The following is an 18,272-nucleotide window of genomic DNA, read 5'->3' on the forward strand; positions in this document are numbered from 1 at the left end:
CATTGCATGTATAACTACTAGAGAGGAAACAACAAAGTACCTGACGGATTGCTTATGCAACGAGCAGTGTTTCAGTAAATCTGACCAGCTACGCCAGTTTGTTGTTCTTTGAAGCAAGATACTTGCACCCTCCTATCAGCAGGTATCGCAGCACAAGCTCTGTGTGGTCTTACCACCAGCTTCACTCCACAGGACGCTGAAAAGACTCATCCAGCTGTATGTGTGCCCCCTGCCATAAATATGTGCAGCACTGTGTGAAGTTCGATGGAATGTTTTGCAGTACCTGCTCATCCGTAGCCTGACTTGACACAGAATGAGCGCTCTTCATATTTCACAGAGCGTGAGAAACCCACAGTGCAGAGCGTTGGATGAACCCTCATCGTTTGCTGTCTGTTTCTCCAAACACAACTTTCCTAGTAGACGCTTCTGGTTCAAGCTGTACTGGTGGCTTTTAGTGTACAGAAATGCACATAATAAAATTTACAAAATAGTAATTTATTTACAATATCAAACCAGACTTGTAGCCAGATAAGCAAATAAACACTTATTTTGGAAGCTTCTTATTCTTGCACATGCCATTGTATACAAAGCTTGCTATTGAGCCGAGTAAGCTGGATGTAGAATGAACAGCTCGGTTGCTCGGTTTCCAGAAGCACAGCACACTTTGAGCTTTCTCTTGAAAAGCCCAGCAAGCGGTTGACTTTAGTTTCAGGCTCATCAAGTACACGGTACCCTGAGCCAAGGAACATGGTTCATATGTTACAGCAGAGTGGACAATATGAACAATTTCAGGATGGGCACCAACAGTTGTGTCCAGTTGATGCCGTGGGAGCAGAGACACAATGGAATGAAGAGCTGGCTCTCCCCACGCAACGAGCACAAGCTTGGCCCCGCGGTCATACAGCTGTCGACAGCTTGGGGTTCCACAGCAAGAAACGTGGGAAATAATCCCTGGAAAAGCTATGGGATATATCAGTACTGCAGCATTCCTGTGCCTAAAAGCGTTTGTGCAACTGATGGGTATTAAGCAAAAGTCACTTTCAGTAGCAGACTTCAAGAAAACCAAACAGAGGTGTTAAGTCTGTTCTTACTGTGATACGTAACAAAGATTTTCTGGCAGCCATAAAAGAAGCGCCTTAGGGCACATGTGCGCTCTGCAGAAACCATTAAGTTGATTTATATTTCTCCTCCAAGAAACTGAATTGAGAAATACAAAGCAAACACATAACAAGCACCAACACAGAACAGAATTTCTTTGTGGTATGACATTCTTAATAATTTATTCAGTTCCCCTCTATGCTAATATTTTTCTGTTCCAATGAGCAGGATTTGTGCAAACAAGGCCCTTAAAAAGGCTTAAGGCTCAGTTACCAAGGAGGACAGTTATTCTGCTATTTTATGGGCTACTCTCCATTTCTGACAGTGAAGCCGAGCAGGAGGAATGTAACAGTTCCAGAAGTGTGAGGGCTCTGGTGTACAGAGGGATGGCTAAAAATACAAATATCTGGGAATGGAAGGAAATAGGAAGGAAGCAGCAGCTCTTGCACGCTTTGATATTTGTTTGGAGTTGCATTAAGGGTCAATATTTCCTGCATGAAAACGAAGGAATTCTGCAGGGCTCAGTCCCCAATAACCCCGATGTTGCAGCCCGGAGATGTAAAACCGCACGTGTGCCAATGGGCATCAGTGCGCAGAGCCCAGCCCTGCACACCGCCGGCTCCTGCTCTGCCACGAAGGACGAGATTCAGTAAGAATCTCACCTAAAAGGACTATTATTACTCAAGTCACTTTCGTAAAGTTACACAGCAAGCACACAAATAAGCTGTTTGATAAACCAGACACCTCGCTGCAGGAGCTAGAGTTGAAAATGAGTAACTGCACGTAGAGAGGAAACCTCAGCGAAGATGCGGTGCAGAACGCACGTCCTGTATCTTACAATGCACAGAACAGAAGTTTAGGAAAAAACAAACAAAAAACCAAACTCAGTAACCATTCTTTCATGTTACCTGAAGGTACTGCCATGTCTCCCAGAATATGTCACCTTTACTAAGCGTTATTTAAATTTAAAATGTTATACCGTTAGGTAAAGCACCTAGCTAAGTAGAACAAGGATCAGAGCACACTGGACTAATACTAGTTTCATTTTAAAATGGGTTGCACGTTATCTAAAAATAGCTAGAAAATCCCCAAACGGGTCTGCTGTATGGATCTAACAAGTCATTTTGTAAAACATAACCATCAGCTAGATGTTCAGAAAACGTTCTTCGTGATGGCCATGCTTATACTGGACCAAAAGCACAATGAGGTAGGCTAAACATGGCACTAACAGATATTTTTAAAATGAATTATACATTTATTATAAATCTAAACAATTTTAAAAATAAATCCTCAGAACACAAGCATGTCTGTAACTGTATTGGTATTACTCACCATCTTATTTTCTATAGTAAGGAGAGATAAAACTGAATACCACTTCAGAATGATTAAAACAATAATTTAAAAGACTAATTAGCACAAATTTTAAGACTAGAGGTACTGGAATGTAATGTGCTATTTTAAGTCTGTCCTTGTCATGTCAACTTATTTATAATTTCACAGGCTTTCAAGCATACCTATATATTTTTTAAATCGATACAGACATTAACATTCTAACTGCTGTTATACACCTCTGCTATAAAACATTCACAGCTATCAGTGTATGGGAATATGGGCATTTCCACTGCACACTAACAAAAGTAATAAGCAAAATCCATGAGATGAGCTGCAGCATCACACAGTTTCAAGTAAAACCAACAAATTTATAATAAGAATTTTAAAAGATCTATACATCTACCATCTAAAAGGCAAGTTACAAGTATGCTTTTAGAAAAACATACTCAACTGATGAAGCAGTAACATTCTCTAGGGAATCAACAGTCACATCTATATACATGAAGGAAATCCTAGTTCAGTAGTTTTGTCCTCACTAAACAACAGTGGTACTCAAGTACAGCAGATTTACAAGTCTCGGATTTAAAGCTATTACCAAGGATCCACCTTGGATCACTTTAAATCCGAGACTCTTAAACCTGTGATAATTGGTGGATCACTTTATCTCTACCTTGGAGATAAAGATATCTCACCTTGAAGCCCAGTGAACTCCCAGCCACACAATATCCATCCATTTGGCATCAACTGTACTACAAAAAATGTGCTAAATTTAAATAGAGAGAAAAATATTTTCTCAGTACCTAGGATTCCTTGCAAAGCACTTTACTGAGGTGACCAGTACTCTGATTTCAATGGGAAGTCCAGGTGCCTGGCTCTATCCGAAGCAAAGAAAGGGACAAACAATTCCTCATGTTCTTTGCATTACACACTTATTAATTCCAAAGCAAAGCAAACACCATGCATGGTGACTTTCTGATGCTGTGGCATTAGCTCCAACCTCACTTCCATCTTCAGCAACAAACTTTAAAAACAATCCATTATACAAATTGACATTCTGGCAACATGTTGGCTAAAGGAAAACGTTTCACACCCCTCCCTGCCCATGCCCACAAAAACCTCTCCTTACTCGTTCTGCTCCTCCATTTCCCAAGACTGCTTCTGTTATTTATTTCCTTACTGAAAATGGTTCCATGTGCCTTCTGAGCTTTCTCCTATATTTGGGATCATCTTAAAATGTAAAATAACTCTCCAGACAATTGTACCAACATGCCGTGCTCACTCAAAATCTTCATATCTAACCTCCACGAAAGATCAGCTACAAGCCAGCACCAAGTTTAGTCCTGACTCAGAAGTTATTACGAGTCCAAAGCAGCCCGGCAGCCTGAATAGTAGCAAGGCTCCTATTTAGGAACAGCAACAGTAGCAGAAGGAATTTCCACCCCCACCTCTCATTCCTAACCTCTGTATCATGCACTTGGTCAGGTAAAAAATGTTATGCACACCTGGCGCATTATTAAAGCCATATCTTGATTACAAGTACACTTTGTATGAAGTATCAGATAGGAGTTGATAGCACTAAGAAGAAGGGGGGCAGGGCAAGCAGATCTGCTGTAGTTTACTTAAATTCTGTCCAACTCTTTTTGTTGACCTCGGCCAAGCAGCTCAATGTGGATGGCACTAGGTGCCCGCTGCAGAAAAGAAAACTGAAAGCACATCTCCCAAGCTATTCTGGCAAGCGGCCAGAAGCGTTCCTCTCTGCAAGCACGAGGCTTATTCCATACAGCATCCTTTAGTTCACGTTTGTATAGAACAAGCAACGACTTGTCGCTGTTCCAGCACATCCAGGATTAAGGGAAGGCTCTCCCAGCCTGTGAGAAGGGGCCTTGGCCCGGGGTGGCTTCATCTGCAGAGACCTTTACAGAAACCTCTCACACCCCTTCCAGACTGGGCTTTGAGTGTGAGCGAGTGGCTACAGAATAAAGAAAGATGAAAGCGGAACACAGCACTAGTATGTGCCTATCTACCGAGCTCAAGAGTTTGAAGAAACATGCAGCTACTATGCGTGTCAACAGATTATGGACAATCTAATTTCCCTTCCCCACCTCCAACTGAAAAAAGCAAGAAAGAAAATGAAAGCGATACCGAAGTGTTAACAACGCCTACCCACTGCAAAGCACAACTCTACCAGCACAGGAGAAATCATCTCTTAAGCTTTCCTCGGCCCCTCCATACAGCTGGCCTGTCCCACCAAGCACCTTCCCCATGGAAGGGTGACAGGCAAAGGTCCCGGCTCCAGGGAGGGGTGACTCTGAAAGGAAGAGGGACACCAAAGCACTCACTGCCTGGCCGCTGTAGAATGACGGAAAATTAAACAGCATGGCCATCTTTAGAGAGGTGGCTTCCACAAAAAGGGTGCGTGACATTGCACCATCCAAATAATGATCCAATACATGAACAAACGGAACAAAACTGTACAATTTGTTTCTCGGGAAATGGCTTCTCTTCTTCCATGACACTTCCTCCTCTCCTGAGAAAAATCAGTGTCCTGAAGCACAATGACCACACGCTTTGTTGCGTATACAATGCAGATTTCCTTTAATATTGAGGTCCAACTCCGTTTTAGCTTAAGTAATTCCTTATTAAGAACAGTTTCTTATAAACAAGCATTCATTCATTTGTCATGTTAACTACCTAACTCTTGATTATTAATCATTAACTTCAACAGGTTTTGCATGTTTACTTGGCTTAGGCTACTGTTTAATGTTTCATTTGGGTATTAACTTCATTTAAAACAGTCTAATAGGCTGCATCTATGTTACTAGATACATATCTTAACATCACTTTGAATATATTTGTATCTAATGCCTTGCCTTAGTGATGTGTTCGAGAATGGTTTCTCTAGTTTTATAAAAGCGCTGAAGCATAATCCTCATGTTAGAAGGAGGCGCCATCCATGGACCACTGGTCATTTATTATGCTGAAAATGAACAGCTGCTGATAAGCATTAGATTATTCAATCAGCAGACAGCGGCCAATGCTGGCACTTGCACACTCTATGTTACACATAGAGTCAAAGGTAACACATGAGTAAAGTTTGCATGAGATGCAAACAGCCAAATAATTAACATCCCATGAAACCATAACCACAGGGGGAGGAAGTTCTCTAGTGCAAGTTTATACAGTTCTGTAGTTTAAGACAACAATGAAGGGGAACTGGCAAATGGAAATGAGAGGCAAGTTAAAAATACAATATTTTCTAAAATAACTTTTATGTGGAAATACTTAAGGCTTCTGTAGAACTGCATTAAAATGCAAATTTTGTATCCATGCCTGAAGAGCAGAAGAAAACAAAATAAATCTTTCTGAACCTGTAGAACATTGCTAATTGTGCCTCTTGCTTGGGATAAAAGATTGGTTTGAGGATTTTTTTGTAACATTAATATTTTCACATCTTAGAAACAAAACAAAAAAGTGTCTTTAATCACTGCGGTTGGTCTGAGATGACAAATCCCGAAGATTCAAAAAGCAGAACTTCATTAAAAGAAAAAAAGTCATATGTTTCCAATTCCTATTTGTAGCTTTATTTGCTAATTTTTGCACTTCAAACTGGTGAGGCTATAAATGCAAGTTTGTCGATAACAATAAATTACAAAGTGTGTTCTATTTTTATGCTACAGCAGTTCAAGATCAAAAGAGCAATGAAATATGGGCAGATATTATCTTTAACCTGACAATCATCTTTTACAACCACCAGGGACTACAGCTGCCCATTCACTTTAGATGAAGCAATCCTTAATTCACACCAAATTTCTCTGTAGCCTCCATCTATATTTATCGAGCATCTTCATTGAAATAAATAAAAGGAAATATGGAACAATTACGTTAGAATGGGGTTATATTACAAAATAGTTCAAGAGTTGCTCCAAGTATTTCATTTAAGCATCAGGTACAAGAGCAGCACTAGAGGAGCTGACACTGGGGAGGTGTGCACTGCACACACATTTGCTTTTCAAATAAGCCTCAAAAAATCCACAAAGCCTACAAAGATATTTTAGAACACCACCAAGTGACACTCGTCTTAGGCCAACAAAAACATTCTACCAGCTTCTCGCTTTACTTTAGCTGGTGCTCTCGTGACGTGAAATAGAAAAATATGCCTTGTGCGTAGCGTTGAGCAATGAATCACATTTTCCTGCGTGTGCTACATCAGCATCAGCCCATATCCTGAGCCCAACCTCCTTCTCTGCACCTCGGAGGGGGCGGGGGGCTCCGCGGAGGACGGAGCGCTGGGGATGCGCTGGGGATGCGCTGGGGATGCGCTGGGGATGCGCTGGGGATGCGCTGGGGATGCGCTGGGGATGCGCTGGGGATGCGCTGGGGATGCGCTGGGCGGGCCGGGGAGCGCAGCGCAGCACAGCGGGGCCGCTATAACGCAGCGCAAGGAGCGAGCACCTCCTGCGGGGCCAGCCGGCCGGGCAGAGCATCCTGCTGCCGGCCAGGGGCGGACACGAGGCTGGGGACGAGCGGGAGGAGGCGGCCGAGCCGCGGTACCGGCTCACGGGGGCTGCCGGAGATGCTGCGGCGGGCAGGGAGCGCCCGGCGCGGGGAGCGCTCCGCGCACAGAACGGCCGCTCCCGCGCAGCTTTATTCGCGGCAGCCAGCCCGGCCCCACACTCCGCATCTCCAGGCAGCCCTTCCAGTGCCCGCCACCGGCTCCTGCCCAGGCCTGCCGGGCTCTGGCGCATCCGCCGGGCCCAGGCCCGCGGCTCCCCGGAGGCCGGGAGGGACCTGACCCCATGTAACCCCCCCGCTCCTTCCCTCGGCTGACCCCGCTGCCTCCGCCCAGGCGGCAGCGCCCGCGGCCCCACCCCCGCCGGGGCGGAGGAGGGTCTGGAGGGGAGCGCCGGCCCCGCTCGCCGCCCCGCGGAGGGGCCCCCGCGACCTGCCCGCCCCTCATCTCACCTCATCCCAGATGCTGCCGAGGGGCACGGGGGCACCTGCCCCGTCCCTGTCCTCCCTTCCCTGGCCGCTCTCCCCGGGCCGCACCGGCCGCGCCCCGACCGTTATGCAGCGCCAAGCGCGCACTCACCCCGCCTGGTCCCGGCGCTGCCGGCGGAAAACGGAGCCCGCGGCCGTACCGGCTGCTAAAATGGCTGAGAGCGCGGGGAGGAGGGGAGAGGAGAGCGGCGGGGGGAGGGAGGGCGGAGCGAGCCCCCGCTCTGCCGGCTCCGCCGGCCAATCCTCCCGCCACCGCCTCCGTGACGCGCCGCGCGGGGGAAGGGGCGGGGGTGGGCCCGGGGCGAGCCCGGCGCGGCCGGGGGCCCGCGGGCCGCAGCGGGTGAGGCGGGATGGGGACGGGCCGCCCGGTGCCCCTCGCGGCGCTGTCGGGGACACACGCGCCCTCGGCCAGGGGGTCTGCACCTGACGGAGAGCGGGAGTGACGGGAGAGCGGTGCAGCCCTGCGTTAGGCGGAGCTCTGCGGCTGCCATGCCGCTGCACTCTTTTTGGGTGAGTTTTCCAGTGAGGCTTACAAAAGCTGAGGGACAGTCAGACATGGGCACATGGCAGAAACCACTTCAAGCAGCAGCCCCAGCCTCCCCAAGCACAGACAGGCCCCCTGCTGCTGTTAGCAGCTCCAACTGGAAGCACCGCCACTAGTCCAGATCTTTGAGGCTGGACTAGACAGCACAGTTTGTTTCCTAGTTTTGCCTCCTGACCATCTGGAGACCACCACGCTGAGCTGGAGACCCTATGGTCTTTACTCGGAGCACAATAAATGAGTCTCAGCAGCAGCACTGATGAGAGCAACTGGGATTACTCAGTGCAGTTCAAAAAGCCAGAGGCCACAAATATCCCTGTGATTCATTCCAGAGTTTGCCAGATGGATGGTTTTGCATGTTTTGGAGTCTCAGGCTTCTTCAGAAGAGAACTAGCACAAAATAACGTTTGACAAGACACAGAGCCACTTCCTAACAACATGTAAAGAAGAGGAAACATTTCGTGTTGCATCTATGCGGAGCAGAAGTCCAGCACAATCCTCCCCCGTCCCATATGGAGTGAGACAGAGTGTGAAAAAAAGCAAACCTACAAAACAAGCCATAGCTATATTGGGTAAAAGTTTGCTCCTATAAAAGACAACACTTTGCAGGAGGTTAAAATTTTCTGTCAACAACTGCATACACAACGTGGAGGCTCAATGTAATAGTTCTTAGAGAAGCAAGAAGTGCATCACTTCCTTGGATGGAGGCTGGACTGAGTCACCGTGTGATTTTTGCTTTTCTCGGGCTATATGAAATTAGGACAGTCTGTTATTACTCTCACTTTGTTCCAATTTGTTTCAAACCTCATTGTTTTGCCTAATGTCAGATCAACGCTAATGAGAGGGCCTGGATTGTGCAAGATGCCCCAAAGGCACATCTCCTTTATGCAGACTAAATATTTTTTTGATCTAACCTCCCTCTATTTAGGAAAGGTTCTGCAAACAAACTTGCTACATTTTTTTTTTCCATCAAAAACACTAATGTATTAGCCTGTTTTCTAAACCTTTCTCATAAACAGTTAATGTGTAAGAGAATATATTTGTAATTTGTTCCAACTATTTTACACATCCTATAGTCTTAGGTTTTGAATTAGCTGAGCTTGGATTTACCGTGATGTGTCCTTCATCCAGGTGGGGTTTTGGCAACTACAGCTTGATGTAGTTCCACAGCTTAACTTCATGCTGTGTGAAAATCACCTTGGTAGGTTGTGAGCCTTCTGTGTGGTGTCTCCATTTGACGACCCTTGACTTCTGCGTTAATTATCCATGAATTATCATTCTCTCTTAACTGTCTCCATGCCGCTCCTTGTTTTACGGATTTGTATCACAGATTCCTTGCACTACTACCTCATTCATCTCTCTGCTAGGCTGACAAGTCTAAAGTTTTCCAGGTGCAGTTTCATAGCACCCCAGCAAATTTACATTGGAGCTTCCATCTCTCTATCTCAGACAGCACATTCTTCCCCCAACATGGGTTTCAATGCTGCAGGTTGTGTACTCCTACAGAGAGCAACTCTGCCCTCACTATTGGAGACCTCACCAAGCTGCGGGGCTCCTCACCAACCTTTTCTTGTCCCTGGCCAAGCTGGCCTTGCGCGCCATGGCAAGAAGCTCAACGGGGAATCCTGGTGCCTTGTCCACTCATGTCCCTAAGCCGGGCACCTCTGAATGACATCCAGGTTCAGTGGCATTGTCAGGGGTGCTCAATAAAATGCTTTGTTTCTTTCAGAAGGATGGACATCTAGGTAAAATTAATGATTTCAGCAAAGTTGGGAACGTATTTTGGTTAATTACAATCTAAGGAAAAAATATAACCTGTCGGGTTATATTTACAATAATGTGTCCTAAAATTAGACTTACTACAGAGACAGTATTCAGCTGAAGAGTCAAATGTTCCTTGTTCTGTGAAGGCTTTAGAAAAAACACTTATGGGAAACCTTTCCTGTAGCTACAGGTGTGCAAATGCCTGACTGAATTTACCGATGCAGCAACTGCTCTTCTATTTGTCATCGGAAATAGTTCTGTTTAAACCAGTTCTTTGTAAGCTTTCAAACGTTCTTTTTTGAAAGCAAAGCAGAAACAGATTTATCTGCTCTCTGTATATAAAGCTATGGTCAACTAGCAATACCCTGAGGATAGCTGGAAACTTCCAAAGGCTTCCAAACAGGTAGCTAAGAAAAGCAAGCCCATTGTCAGGAAGCTGACTTTGACTACGAGAGCTCAGAAATGCCTTTGCAAACATTTTAGGAGTCCACAAACAAAAATTAAAGCTGCCTTTACATAACAGTATGTCACGCTATCTTTAAAAACAAATCTCAATGAAAGGACTCTCATTTTCTCCCGTGTTGCAACTGCTTTGTGTCTTTCCAGTAAGAAAAACCCAGCGATGATGTCGGTGGAGTGTGATCAGTAGAGCAGAACTTCCAGACAGTGCAGTTGTTCTGTACCAACTCCATTTTCACCACAGAGCTCCAAAAGAAGCAAGAGGAAGGGTTGTTGAGGAGAGACTAAAGCGAATCTAGAACGTCTCTGTTTTTCACCCACGATTCGGGGCAAGCTTGGAAATAGTCAACAGCTTCTCACCTCATTCCTGATATCAGCAAAGGGATTGCATAACACTAGCACTCTAAGCTAAGCAGTAAATCAATATTTGGAGCCTTGTGGGTTGTTTATTTCCAGTAGAAGCAGTGACTGGTGAAATCAAGTATTTCTTTGATGCAATCCCGTTTCTTCACAGAGTGTACAGTTAGAATCAAAACATTGGAAAACAAATTTCGTAAAATAAATGTTGCCATTTTGTAGCACGCACTCTCAAAAAAAAATGGCCTCGGTTTTGTCTCAGGCTGGTAGAGTTTTAATGTGTTCTTTTTTTTAATTGTATTTCTGCTACTTCTCAATAAACTTGGAGCGCATAATGAAAACAAGGGTGAGGCATGTTAGACCTCCGCATTAACTCTGCTCCTCAGGAATAATATGTTTTTGTTCACTCTAGATCTTTTTAAACTGACTCTCAAGTTTTAAAAGAAAACACAGCAAAAGCAACGTAGCAGTCGGTCAGTCACCTTTGGTGACACAAAAGATTATTGATCTCTCCAAAGACGTGCATTTCGAGGAGGAATTTCAGGTAGGGGGGAGTGGAGGGATGGCCTATTGAATAAAGGCTAGTGTTTTAAGAGAAGGGGCCTTACTTCCATTATGTATGAATTGTTCTTTCAAGCTTTTTGTTCAAGCTGGTTCCATTCCCTTCTTACTCTTAGACATGGAACCAGCTTGGAAAATTATCTGCAAAAAATCTGTTTATAACAGCTGCCATAAAATAACCAAATTAGCTGTTTTACATAAAGGATAAAAATATCTTTATCACATCTGGTGTCTGCAGCCAACCTACGGGGCCTTTTGGGGAAGGAGGGGGGGGAAGCAGAGACCAAGTTTAATAGATCTTCTGAACTAAAAACCTCTAACCGATTTTGTTACCCTGACCTACACAAATATGACTTCTCATTCTGAGTCATTCGTTGGAAAATGTGCAGCGACTTGCAAACATTGACCATTTACTTGCATTAGGTAATTAAATCTTTGTTTTAAGCCATATTCCACGCGTGGAACAGAAACATGTGCCTGCTTGCAGACATAACATTTACATTCTGTACAAACATCATGTTCAGTACCTGCTGAGATCCGTGCAGAGTTTAGAGCTGTTTTCCTTTCCAGAGGTGATGCCTGACAGTAACTATCTGCTGCTTAGGAAGCAAGAGAGACAACTTGTAGCGTTACCCAGATACCTATTATGCCCCACAACACCTAAATATCCGCAGCATTTCAGAGATGGTGATATACTCAATAACTCATCAGACACACGGGCTGCACTACATCTCAGTACATACAGCCCAGCGAGCTTCAAGATCGCACAGCTACGCCAGCACACGTCTTCACGTGTTTCTGCTTGGATTTTGATTGTTTCATCCAAGTGGGCTCCCAGTTATTTACTGATCTTGGGTCAAATCAGCACTTCATAGACTGCGCCATTGAGATCAGCAGGTTTGCACGCTACGTAAAGTCAAATGAGAATGCGGTTTCCGTGCTGCCTTAATGTCCAGTTTATGACAAAACTGAAAAGCCCCATCAGCAGCAGAGATTTAGAGTATTAGATCCTAAAGGGGATGCTATATCAACATGGAATTCCTGACTGAAGAATATACAGTTTAAGAAAGGAAAGGAGTATTGACAAGAGGTATTTCTGGTCTATACCACAATAAATCTAGGGAGAGATTTGGCACTCTAATTTTGTTGGTGCCGTTATGTGTCTTATTAGTAGAACACATGCAACCGTACAATCATGATATTGCTGTACAAAACAAAGTACCTACAAATTATTTTCTGGACTTTGGAGGGAACTTTGAACAGGCATTATAAGGAGGACTTCGAGTAGCTCTCACATAATGAAATATGTTCTAGTGCTGCCTAGAGATGTTCAAAAGAAATAATATAAAATGCTATTAAAATGAAATGTCTCCTCAGTTTTTCACAAGATCCAGTCTAAAGTGCAGAACCACAGTTAGCAACAGGCACACCAGGCCAGGCTTACTGTAAAGAGCCTGTTAGATTAGGATAGAGCATGGCTAAAAATATGGCTTAATAATTGTCTTCTTCCTGTCTACTCCACACTCTTCTCATCAGGATCTCTTGAGTCTTACAGTTTCCTTTAAGGGAATCATAACATTTTAAACACTATGGTGCCCTAATTCAGCATGAAAACATTTGGGGAATTCATTAGAGCAAAGACCAAAATTCAGTGAGAACCTGCCTGACCTCAGTAGTCTTTCTATTTACATACGCCATGGCAGAAGTTTGTCTTGACAGAAACAGCCAGGCCAACCTCCTAATCGATACTTTTTTCCATAATTTGTTTTTCTTTAGAACCTAGATAGCAAAGAAAAACTACTTGTTCACCTTAACTTTGTTCCCATTTGTCAGCTGGGCTCAATTTTTATAAAAATATGATACTCGATTAAAAAAATACCACAAGTCCTAATCATGAACATCTATGGGCTGGGTGCCACTTCAAGTAATTTCCAAGGAATATGTAACAAGCAAGTACAAACAACATCCTCTGTTGTCCTCCCATACAAATCATTCTTGCTGGGAAGAGTTGCATGTGTGTGTATTCCTCCGAATGTGGAATGTGAGCAGTAATGCTGATAAGATTAGGGTGACTCAACTCTTGGCTCATTTGTTTGTAGCCATTCCTGTAAGTTTTGGAGGCAAATCTACAACAGTAGATTTGCATGAAGGACTGACATAATCTTATGTTCAGAACATGTTTTGGTGCATGAAGGAATACTTACTTTAGAATAACTGGCTTCCTATGTAACAATTTAACTATTACACAAAGATTAAATGATGTCTGTCTTTGTTTATTGATGGTTCTTTCTTAAAGCAAAAACCATAAATCAACTGATAGTTCTTAACACTGACAGACTACAAGCTCTTTTCTATACTTATTCATGTAAAATCACATCTAAGAGTGATTTCTGAAAATTATTTGGTGATGCATTGACAATCTACTTACGCAAGTCTTGTAAAATCTTCTTGTTATTGTAAACTCCCTTATGTTTTGTTTTGTTTGTCCCAAACTGTAAACGACTTCTGGAACATCTCTTTCTATGATTATATATCCCTGTAAGAATCTGTACAAACTGATCCTGCTTTCATCAGATATATTCTCTTTTCTTTCAGACATCACTGTGCCCAGAAGGTAAAATTCTGGAGTGCCAACACAAAGCTCCAGCCCAAGGACAGAAGGATTACATATGCTTCCAAGCAACTAGGTGGCCTTCCAGTCTTCAGATATTCTACACGTCCTGTCTAAATTCCAGCAAGCTGCCAGTCTGCCCTGCCATGCTCCAGCAGTTCTGCTCCAGCTGCTCCTGAACTTAGAAGGGAGTCTTGCAGCTTCCATACTTTGTCATGATTTACAGGATGAACTACCTGTAAGAATCTCATTTGACATGATTTTTTTTTCTTGGTCACCTTTATCAGGTCTTTTAGAAGTTACCTACAAAACATCCCACAGGGACACTTTTATCTCTCCAGTCAACATATGTCTACACAGGCTCTTGTGTTCATGGACAAAGATGCCAGAGTAACAAGTTCCTACATTCTTAGTAGCATTTTTCAGTCACCAAGTAAATACTTCCTTTGCATAATAACTTCACTGTCAAAATATGTGGGTCTAAATTGATCTGTTTCCATTTGTAAACATTTGTGGTACACAAAATGTCTATCCATGAAAAACCAGAAATGACATACAAAGTATGGCTTAACAAAAATATATTTGAATTCTTTCCTTAAAAAGTACTTCCCGTGAGATCAAGGGTTTGACTGAGCACTCAGATGTGTAGAGTAAAAGCAGTTTTAATGTAGAGTCCAGGTGAACTTCAATCCTTAACACTGTGGTAACCTTAACAAAACTGTGACTGTTTTAAATGCAAGCGCTTGTGACATTGACTTCCCTTTTGCCGTTAAAACAGAAGACAATGCTACTTACACAATCACTTCATCATATCAGTAGCTGCTACCTACTTGTACATGTTGTTCCTTGGCTCTAAATAATGTCATATATGCAAGAAATATTAATAGAATTTGCTTCATTTACACAGTACTTCTATTGACTGTACTTTAATTTCTGTCAGGAGTTGTTTTGCAAGTTGACTTCTGGAGTCAACGATTTAATTTATTCGCGCGACACTACATATGTGAATTGTACGCAGAAATAATTGTTATTGTTGTAGTAACTGCTTGTGACTGAAACCTAGTTGGGAATATTTGGGGTGGGGAATGGCTGCATTCTGAGGTGTTCTCTGCTCCTGCTGGTCTTGTACTCAGAATTCCAAACTGCCTGAAAACAGACACCATCCCACTATCTGTAATCTGGTACCTGGCTCCAAAGGCCAGCACGGGTATCACGATTACACACAGCTCACAAGTACCATGGTGACAGTTGCTTTTTGTTCAGGTGAATAGTATCACTTACAGACCTATTTTCTTACTGGACAATGACAGTTAAGAAAGATGATGCTGGGGGAATTTCAGCCTTAGCCCATGTTACCTAGATAATTTAACTTCATTAATATACAATAGAGGCATTTTCAAGTCAAAGACTCGTAGCAGTTTGAGAAAATTGAAAGTTCTTGCAAAAATAGGCAGGGTAACAAAAGGTACATTCTATTCACTAGACAAACAGCCTGAGAAATTCTATCTCTTACCAAATTTTTGAGCATTATTTTCATGACTTCTTCCAACGTTATCTCTGGGCCTAAGAAGAGATGTTACTCTTCACCAACTTTGTCTTGTTTATCTCCTTATTATTAAGGCCACAAACAGCACTATGGATATTTGTTTCCTTTAAGCATTATTGATCAGTATTTACAGTAACACCCTTCAGGAGAAAAGTCAAGAGTCACATAAGTCATATTTTAGGACAGTGGAGCACAGCGGCAGTGGCACCTTTCCTCTTGGCAGTTTTAAGTATCCATCCTGCCCGCAGAGGTTGTTCAGCAAGCTCGGAAAATGGCAAGTGCAGAGTTTGTGGTGGAGGACTATGTGCTACGTCTCAGAATTTCAAGGGTAGGTTAAAACAGAGCAACTTAAATGACTGCTATATTATAAAACATTATCAAATCAATCTCCAGTATGACCACACTGATTTCTCTGGTGCTAGACTGGGCACAAGCCTGGCCCAGATGCTATAGAAAGTGTTGGCACAAATGTAAAGGAATTTGGGAAAAATACTAGAGGATTTGTGATGAATAGGAGGCTTAAATAGTTTTAAACTAACCACCCAAGATTAACTTTAGATTAATTATTTTTCTATGGCGTAACTTAACAGCAATTCCTCTTAATAACGGATTTAAAAGTTTAAAATAAGCCAGCCATATTCAATACCGTGGGAGATCTACAGTAATAATTACCAATTAAGCCTAATAATCTCATAAGTCTATAGCTCTAAGACATTCCCTTGGGTATTAGGTGATATTTTAGCTAAATACTGAAATGTGCATTCAGGCAAATAAACAAATATATCGTTTTAGCAGAGCAAGATTAAAATGCCTGCCGTTAACCCAAAATACCAATAAATAAATGCTGTCAAGTTTTTATCTAATGATCAATGCATTCCGGAAGGATTCCTGTTTTTTTCCTCATAAACTCGGTGAGGAAATCAAACAAGGATGTGTAATAGTCAGTGATAACGTCAAGTTGTTTAGGCCTGTCTGGACACAGAATGGATGCAAATGCTGGAGCTGATGAGTAAACTTGCTGAGAGTTCTGGTTGAAGGTATTTCGAGGCCTTTTGAAAAGAAGATATGAACCCTCACCCTTTCCCTAACACACACACACCTTTTAAAGATCAGAGAAGAGAGGGAAGAAGCATCTGGGAATTAAATTTCAGAAACCGATTGAGAATTTTAACATCCTCGGTTCTACAAGGTTTTGACTACTACGCTCTACTCCTTGCAGTTCAGCCAAAATATTTCAGATTATTCAGGCCATTCAACATCCAAAAATACACTATGGAAGCCTCTTGCTTCTGCTAATCGAGAGCTGTACCTAGGTGTCTGTGTAGCAGCACTCAAGCAGGATTATAGAGTTAGATTTACTGTTTATTTTGACATTCTATTGACACAACTTGTATCTATACAAGCTCTATCCCATATCACCATTGAGTTTATTGAGTTGTGCTGCTTGCATCCTTTACTGATTTTTTTTCGTTAACGAACTTCCCCCAAACCACTCTGCCTCCGTAGTATGGCAGTGAAAAATCCAGGTAATTTTGATTTCTTTGCTAAAAATCACCTACTTTGAAGAAAGGAAAGGGCATCTCTTTAATAGCAGCAGCCACTGCAAGACTGGAAACCTGACTTCTTTTTCTCAGGGGCGCAAACCAGGCTGAAATCAGCCGGACCTGTGCTGCCGCCTGCTGTGCTGTTTGGTTTTTCCCCTCACTTAAAGATGTCGCAATTTGGTGACAAAAGGTTCTATGGCAGCGTGCAGATGGCTAGCCTAATTTCTCCATTACAAATCCTCTAAGGGGAAGATTTAGACACAGACAGGAATGGAGGAAAACGTGTCTTGAAGTGGAGGCATGTTCACAGTGCACACTCCTGGTGTCCTAATGCAAAATCAAACAGGTAGGTGCCTCATCTGAGAAGGCTGCACACGTCTGCTCTGGGACATTAGTTTCCGTGTGTACTATCTGCATGTTTACAACCTAATATATGTCAATCTCTACAAAATAAATAGTCTCAAAAAAACACCTACTGGTGACATTTAAACTGTTTTACAAAGTATGTGAATGAATGCATAAGAGCTGTCTTTTTCCTTACAGATAACACCAAGTTTTGGCTAAGTGTTCAGCATACTAAACTGCACTCACCTGCTTGGCTGAGGCTTTTTTCCCTGTTTTTATTTTTGAAAGAAAAGCAGATGATGTGTGGGCTTTCCTTAGTCACAGAGCATAGAAGTGGTCTCAGCTAAGAAATGTTCACATCAGCTATATAAGGCATCCCAGCAGGCGTTCTGTAGTTATTAGGTAAGTAGCCCACTATGAAAAAAAATGTTTGTCCTTCTCAGAACTTTTCCACCCACCTGTTACTGAAATACCAAGATACCTAATTAATAAGAGGAATACTAGACTTGTGTAGCTTTGGAAAGCTCTTGAAATTCTTCATGAGAATTTAGGTGCAATATATTAAAGTTAAAAACTGTCTTTGGGCGGAGGCAGACAAAAATTGAAGAAAATAAAGCAGACTTGTAAAACATAATCTGTTGAGATCTACGTTGTGTTCATTACATAGATAGAACAATTCTCAGTTTGATCACTAGTGCCCCCTATGCTCTCTGCAATTACTATTAAAACTTTTTGGGAAAAGATGTTAAGGTGACTAAAATATTGACAAACGCTAACTAAAAAGACAACGTGGTCACTTGGCAAACATCTGCAAGACCTTTTGAACAGGAAAAAAAATCACCATGTTTCTAACAGTACATGTTTGCAGAAGGTATTTAGTTGCTGGCAATGCCTCAGTGCTTGGTGTTTCTCCCCTAATGTCACTGAAAGACCTGAAGCCCTTTTCCGAAGTCACCCCTCTACCCTAGGCAGGTTTAATTAGATCCTTTGCGTGCACCCACTTGCTCACAGCATTTCAAAGGAGAAAAAGCAAGTCTCAAAGAAGCTTTTCTCTCTTTTCACCATTAGTCAGGGTTTTTAAACAGAAAAATCTGTTAGTGAGTCCAGTAGGATGTG

At 42.8% G+C, this 18,272-nt stretch overlaps 1 protein-coding gene across 5 annotated transcripts in view; it reads right to left on the reverse strand.

Moving 5' to 3' along the window:
- Positions 1-18,272, reverse strand: part of ACSL4 (acyl-CoA synthetase long chain family member 4) — a 53,039-nt gene that overhangs the window by 25,390 nt on the left and 9,377 nt on the right. For 2 of the 5 annotated variants that reach the window (XM_082061669.1, XM_082061672.1), the window contains exon 1: positions 7,520-7,597. The exons of 1 other annotated variant lie outside the window; for it this stretch is intronic. The gene's annotated coding sequence lies outside the window, so the exon portion shown is untranslated. Of the gene's footprint in view, positions 1-7,392; positions 7,598-18,272 lie in introns of those variants that run through there. 2 more of the 5 variants (XM_082061674.1, XM_082061670.1) reach the window with 1 other exon arrangement.

Source organism: Streptopelia decaocto, assembly GCF_964273445.1.
Source record: "Streptopelia decaocto genome assembly, chromosome: 10".
NCBI classification, from domain to species: Eukaryota; Metazoa; Chordata; class Aves; order Columbiformes; family Columbidae; genus Streptopelia; species Streptopelia decaocto.